The sequence below is a fragment of the Triticum aestivum genome, chromosome 6A (assembly GCF_018294505.1).
Source record: "Triticum aestivum cultivar Chinese Spring chromosome 6A, IWGSC CS RefSeq v2.1, whole genome shotgun sequence".
NCBI classification, from domain to species: Eukaryota; Viridiplantae; Streptophyta; class Magnoliopsida; order Poales; family Poaceae; genus Triticum; species Triticum aestivum.
The window spans coordinates 325,265,222-325,272,856 of NC_057809.1; positions in this window are offsets into that span (position 1 = coordinate 325,265,222).

Sequence of the window (7,635 nt, forward strand, 5' to 3'; positions counted from 1 at the left end):
AGCCCTCGAGCCTTTGAAACAAGGTTCATGTTGCGCTTGAAAAGCGCTTTGCAACACAAGCCTTGTTGCAATCTCCTCGAACAATTTTTTCTACGACTGCAACCTCTTTTGCAACAAGGTTCAAGTTGCGCTCATCATTTTGCAACACGAGCCTTGTTGCAATCCCCGCCAAATAGTTTTTTTTTCTGGTTTGCATTGCTGTCAAGGCTTTGCAATAGGAACCTTGTTGCATTCCCCGCGAAACAATTTTTTTGCGAGTGCAAACTATCCTAATTCCCCTTAACAAGGTTCGTGTTTCGCTCAATGCTTTGTAACACAAGCCTTGTTGTAGTCCTCGGCAAATAGTTTATTTCCTGCTTCTGAAATTATGTCGGAACATGAGAAGAGTAGTGTTGTGTGATGTCCAATCAACTCGAATCCCACAACCATAGGGACGGCCGACGATTGTCGAGTTATCAGTCGTTTGACACGAAGAATTTCCGAAGAAAGAACCGAAACTCTCTTGTTCAACCGAATGATATTTTTGCCCGCGTTGACCGCCTTCGTGGACGTTACATCTAATTTTGATCGGATGGCTCGGAAGCAATCTCTACCCATAGTTCAGTTTTTGCAACCTGGTCCCTGTACCAGTGGACTCGATTGCAACAAGGCTCTTGTTACAACAAGGGTTTGTTGTGGTTGCCCAAGCTCCACCACACTCTCGCAGTTGGCCACCACCACCACATGCAAGCGCCGTTGATTGACGCCGGAATCGGTCGACGCTTTTTTGCAACATTACCTATGTTGCAATAATGAGGTAGATGTCCATGAGCTATAGACTTTTTTTTGCAGCAAGGGCCCTATTGCAATTGCAACAAGGGTCTGTGTTTCAGAAGGAAATAACGGTTTGGATGTTTGGAACAAGGCTGCTGTTGTAGAGGGATGAGCGCTAGGCTTACATGGAAAGAGCTCAGATGGTGGATTTTTTCAAGGCATAAATCAACCAACATGTTATGAAATATGAAAGCAATTAGCCACAAATAGGATAATATCTTGGGAATCGAAGGCATGTCGGAAACAACATATAAGAGGAATAAACGTGGGAGATTGGTGGAATTGATGATTGTATTGCTTGAACCTCATGAGCGTATATATAGGACTACATGATCATTTTGGAGTACAAGACAAGGTAGAATAAATCATACGCTACCTATGTTTCTGAAATGATCACGGTACTCAACATCCCCCACGATCACAACGTTAGGGATGCATATGGTGAGACTAGAGAATAATCCGAAGTTTGCGAGCCAACGGACCCCTCCCCCCAGTTGTGACGGTTCATGCATCATGGAAGTTGTGACTGCACTGAAAATTGATGATATTTCTCAAGAAAGTCGGTAGCCCTTTGTGTCGTTGTTGAGGTAGCTAAGAGCGTAGGGTGGTGTAGCCGTGGTCGAGGTAGCCGTGCGAGGGACGCCGTGGTCAATGTTGAGTAGGGGTGGCCAGTGTCGAGGTAGTCATTGTGGAGCCGCGGGCGCAAGGAGGAACCACATTATTCAGGGTGCAGTGGTGCACCAGGATGAAGACGGGGTGGACGAGGGACCTCGCCATGTTTGCCAAGCCCGGGGACACGTCTGGGATGAATGCACGCTCCGCTGTTGCCAGCACCAGGCATGCATAGACGGGAGGAAGTCGATGATGACCAGGCGCCACAATAGGTTTGCCAAGCCCATGGACATGTCATGGACGAAGGCACCCGTCGGTGTTGCAAACATCGAGGATGCGTAGACGAGGACTAGCACGAGTTGTACACCAGGTCGGAGGGGCCAGTAGAGGAGGACTTGACGCGGTTACGGCGCTAATCGGCATGGGGTAGAAGGTGTCGATGTTGCCCATGGTTGTTGAGGGAGTCCTGGATTAGGGGGTCTCCGGACAGCCGGACTATATCCTTTTGCCGGACTGTTGGACCATGAATATACAAGATTGAAGACTTCATCTCGTGTCCGGATGGGACTTTACTTGGCGTGGAAGGCAAGCTAGGCAGTACGGATATGTATATATCCTTTTTTGTAACCGACCTTGTGTAACCCTAGCCCCCTCCAGTTTTTATATAAACCGGAGGGTTTTAGTCCGTAGGACAACATACAATCATACCATAGGCTAGCTTCTAGGGTTTAGCCTCTCTGATCTCGTGGTAGATCTACTCATGTAATACTCATATCATCAAGAACAATCAAGAAGGACGTAGGGTTTTACCTGTATCAAGAGGGCCCGAACCTGGGTAAAACATCGTGTCCCCTGCCTCCTGTTACCATCCGCCTTAGACGCACAATTCGGGACCCCCTACCCGAGATCCGCCGGTTTTGACACCGACAGTTGTTGGAGCAAATGAAGTGCTCAGGGAAGATGAAGATGATGCTGGCGAAGAGCTGACGCTGGAGGAAGACAAAGAGGTGGAAGGCAATGTGGTCAGTGGAACCAGAGGCACCCATGTGGGGCCACGTTAGTGTTGGGAATCGTTGCATGGAAAACAAAAAAATTTCTACGCACATGCAATGATCTATCCATGGAGATGCATAGCAACGAGGGGGAGAGTGTGTCTACATACCCTCATAGACCATAAGCGGAAGCATTTCACAACACGGTTGATGTAGTTGAACTTTCTTCGTGATCCAATCGATCTAGTACCGAACGTACTGCACCTCCGCGTTCAGCACACCTTCAGATAGGTGACGTCCCACGCCTTCTTGATCCAGCAAGACGTCGAGGTAGTAGATGAGTTCCGTCAGCACGACGGCGTGGTGACGGTGATGGTGAAGTGATCTCCACAGGGCTTCGCCTTAGCACTACGAAAATATGACCGGGAGTGTAAACGGTGGAGGAGGGCGCCACACACGGCTAACAATTGATCTGTTGTGTGCTAGGCACCTCTCCCACATATATATAGGTGGGAGGGAGGAAGGAGCAGCCAAACGAGGCGCCCAAGTAGGAGGAATCCTACTTGGGGTCCCTCCCAAGTCGCGCCCCCTTTCCTTATTTGGACTGCGGGGAAAGGCATGGGAGGGTGGCGCTCCCCCTTTCCTTTCTCCCATGAGAGGGAAAGGTAGGAGGGGCTAGAGCTCCCCCTTTTCCTTCCCTAGGGATGGCCAAACAAGGGAGGGGGTGCACCAGCCCCCTTGTGGGCTGGTCTGTCCCCTCCTTTGGCCCATAAGGCCCTTAACTTGCCGGGGGGGGGGTGCCCAGAACCCTTTTCGGTAACCCGATTCCTTCCCGGTACGTCCCGAAACACTTCCGATGTCCAAATACCATCGTACTATATATCAGTCTTTACCTCTTGACCATTTCGAGACTCCTCGCCAAGTCCGTGATCTCATCCGGGACTCCAAACAACATTCAGTCACCAAAACATATAACACTATCGTCAAGGAATGTTAAGCGTGCGGACCCTACAGGTTCGAGAACTATCACTATTGCAGGATGGTCCAAACGCGACAGTCGAATCAGAGACCCTTCGACGAAACTGTGTGCGATGCCATAATCGTAAACGGTGGTGTAAAAAACCATCAAAAAAGGTGCAAAAAGTTTGCGATGACAGATGCATCAAACACGGTTCAGAATTTAGTTGCGCGTGCGATGTAGGGCATACGGTTTAGCTCAATGAACTGTTTGTGATGAGGAGGCACAAAAGAAATGGGCAGCTAGATGAAGGCATGTGCGATATACATCATACGGTCTGCTAGGTTGAACTGTGCGTGATTAGGCAACATAATGGAAACGGTTCAACTGAACAAGATGTGTGTGATACACGACAAACAGGTCCGTAATCTGAAATGTGTGCGAAGACCAATAATAACATAGACGATTGCTGCTAATAAGCCGTGTGAATTGCTCTGTCTATAGTAGAATAACATGTATATATATATATATAACTGAAATAAACATCCAATTACATAAGTGACTATACAGATCATTCGCACATACCTCAATAAACAATTGCATGCATTCTAAAGTAGGAGAAACGATCGTCTAGTCATCTACTTCTTGTGACGCTCCCGCCACTGCTATGTGGCTCGATCCCTCGTCTGGGTCAGGAAGAAGACAGTTCCTCATGTCAACGATCCGCCTGTACATCTCGTAGCTTGTGTACACGTCCATGGCCGCGTACTTGAGTTGTTGTTCATCCAGTCTCTTATGCCACACATTGTGCCAGGTGTTCTTGTCCTTATTGCTCTCTTGCTTCATCTTTGCGTAGTAGGGGTCGATGATGGACGAGGCGAGGTCAACCAGGGAGTTCAGTTTGCTTTTGTCGGTGCCCCAGACCTTGTAGTGGTGCTAGATGTTGACAAGATTCGGGCATTTGAAGTCCGAAACCTTGAGCGCTTTTAGATCATTGGTGGTGTCCACCGTAGCGAAACTGTAGTCGGAGCTCTTGATAAACCTAGAGAAATGCTCGCAAGGCCTTGTGGCAAGGTGGAAGTGGTAGAAGAGGACATCATGTCACACGCACAACTGGGCGACGACAACCTTCTGATCGTGCCCGGCACGACCGATGGTGTACTCGAGGTCAAATCCGACCACTCGGTACTTGTCCTCGGCAAGGAACTGCTTCATAGTTTGGATGGAGCTCTCCACCGAGACCGGATCGTTCATGTACACCACCGAGAGGGCCTTCCCCCTCACGTGGGTGTCCACTACGTGATGCGTGGTGAACTGCCCGCCGTTGTCGTCGGCGGCCACTAGGAGCGCCATTAGAACCGCCAGATGTCCTCTCTGTATGTGTCCTCGTGGATGTGCTTATTGTGACGTGTGAGATGAGAGATGAAGGTAAATGGCCACAGGAATAAAAGGGGGCCGGGCGGCGTGGACTCTCGGCGCGTCCGCATGGCAGCTTTTGCAGCGGGTAACTGCATCGTCGCGCCGCGCCCGGCGCAACTGCTTGCACACAAACGTGCGTGATCGTGTGCCGGCCCAAAACACTGGCAGCGCGCGTGGAGGGACGAGGGCAGAGCGCCCGGAGGGACGCGAGAGCAGAGCGCACATGTCAGGACGCGAGAGCTGAGCGCGCCACGGCCGCCTGAACCGCAAGCAACCACACGCATGGAGCAGTTGAACACACAGCAAATGGTCGCCTACAAGCCGGCCGACAGTTGCGTCGTTGCATAGAGAGCGGCCGTATGGTACCACCTCCGTCTAGTCTATAGTCTCCTTTATATTCCGTGCCATACTTTGCCCTCAAATTTAACCAAAAAAATGTTAATGCATGTTTAAAAAATTATATAATTGGAAACTATGTTCAAATACAAATCCAACTATATAATCTTTGGCGACATGCATTCGTATTTTATTAGTTAAATCATACTTATAAACCAGGAAGGTGGTATAGTAGGTAGTTAAATCGCAAACGTTTTTTTATTAACCGTATGTGTACGTGGCCTTTCGTCCTTCTCTCGCACGTCTTGTCACCCCGCTGCCGCAGACGGCTTACAGCCAAGCTTGCATAGTGTGCGGGGGCGTTCTTTTGCCAAACAGTGGCGCCAATGAATCGTCGGTGAGCCCGTTCCCACGCAACATCGTAGGTTGCTGTGCAAGCGTCCCGCCCGACTCGGTTAAATCCCCCAAAATCCCAATGCTTACCGGCTAGCTATAAAAACCCTCACAGCCAGCGAGTCCTGCGTCGCATTTTCCCCTCCATCCCTGTAGCTTATCTCGTCTGCTTCTCCCACATTCGCCAATGGCACCGGTCCGTCGTCGTCGCTCAGCCACTCCGCCGTTATCAGAGAACAGCTCCAGCTGGGAGGCTACACCGCGGCGTCGGTGCAGTCCCCGGCATAGTGTAGTGCGCGCGGCGTCCCTGTTGGGTATGTGTGGAACACCCACCACACGCTCTGCCACCGGTGCTCGTCGGCAGTTGTTGCCGGCCGCCGTTGCCGCCACACCACCGTCGAAAGCCAGGGCCATCGCCCGCCCTGCCGCTGCGGCCCGAAGGCGGGAGATGGCCGTTGTGGCCGCCATCCCACTGCGGGCCATTGTGGCCATCACCCGTTCCGCCATCATGGCCCGAAGGCGGGAGGTGGTAGTCGTGGCCGCCACCCCGTCGGCCGCCGTGGCCGCCAGCCCACCGTCGACCGCCGGGGTCATCACCCGCTCCGCCACCACTGCCCGAGGGCGGGAGGCGGAGGTGGATGCTCGCACATGCGACAATGAACTTGCGTGCTACACCGAGTTCCTGCGGGAGGAGGAGGAGCGCCTCGTTGAGCACGCAAAGAGCCTTGCCACCGTAGTGGCAGCGGCACACACCGCCTCAGAGGCTTGGAATTAGAAGATCTACGAGGAGAATCACCGCTTCAAGAGGGGTCGTCTGGAGCGACAGAGGGCGTTCGAGGCGAGCATCGCTGAAGCTGCATTAGCGGCAGGCACCGCATTGCGGTTACCTAGCTCGTTAGTAGGCTCCTCCTCCCCCGCCTCTTACTGAGCACGCTCGACAGAGGAGAGGCAGCCGGAAGTAGTACAAAGCCCCTCCGTAGTAGTAGTATTTAGGGGCTATTTTGTCCAGTTCATCTGACTATAGATGTGGTGGAACTGTACAACGTACTTAAAATTAGCTAGTATATGTAGTTGAACTAGCTATTTCAGTACGTGGTTGGCAACAATTGGGCAAAAGTTTGGTTGGTTCCGCTATCGAGTTGAACTGTTTGTATAAATTAAGAACGACTGCTTAATCTATGAATGAAATCTATGCTTAATTACTGAATTTTAGTTGCAAAAATTAGATACTGCTAGTGATTTTTAGCTTCATATTTTGACAAACCGCATTGTTACAAGGATTGACAAATCTTACCGAATTGTTTTTACGTGGTTCCACACGGGTTATCCAAAACAACCGTTTACGTTGAAGGGATGCACAAATCCTGCGCTGCTCTCACTTTGCATACGGGTGTTCAATCTAAAACGTTTGCGATCAAGAGCTGCAGAAATCCTGCTCAGCACATTTTCTCTTGGCTTCCTGGGGAAGCTGTCGGTTTGCATACGAGTGTTCTAACTAAAATGTTTGCGATGAGTGTTTTATATTTAAAAAGCGAATTAAATTGTGGATAGGGCGTCGTTAATGGAGAGGATGCGAGCAAGGCGCACGACCATGGAAGTCAAGGGGCTCGCTTCCCAGTGAGCCTGCGCAGCGTACAGCTCGCATGCTTCCTGCACACTCAAGGACAGCTTGCACGCCTCTCGGTCAGCCTACGCACCGAACGGCGCTCGCAAGCCTCCCGTTCAGTCACGGTCAAGCAGCTATCCACACGACACCTCCTACAGCCATTAACACCAAGACACATGGCATCACCTGAATGGTTAACAGAATTTTGGATTTACTAGAATTTAAAAACCAGGCATCTCAATGTTTTGCCAGCAATCAATGGTGCCCTGGTGTTTGAAATTCATTTCCATTTCTTGCATGGGACCTAAGCATGCACCCAAGGACACATATTTGATTTTTCAACCAATTTATATGCACTGGAGCATGTGCATGTAGTTCAAATTTGAATTATGCACATAAATGCATTGAAAACTCAGTTAATGCATAAAAATGTCCAAATGAACCCTGAAAGATCACAAAATTCACACAACACTCCTGTTGTTCTATGTTGACACGAGAAAAAATTT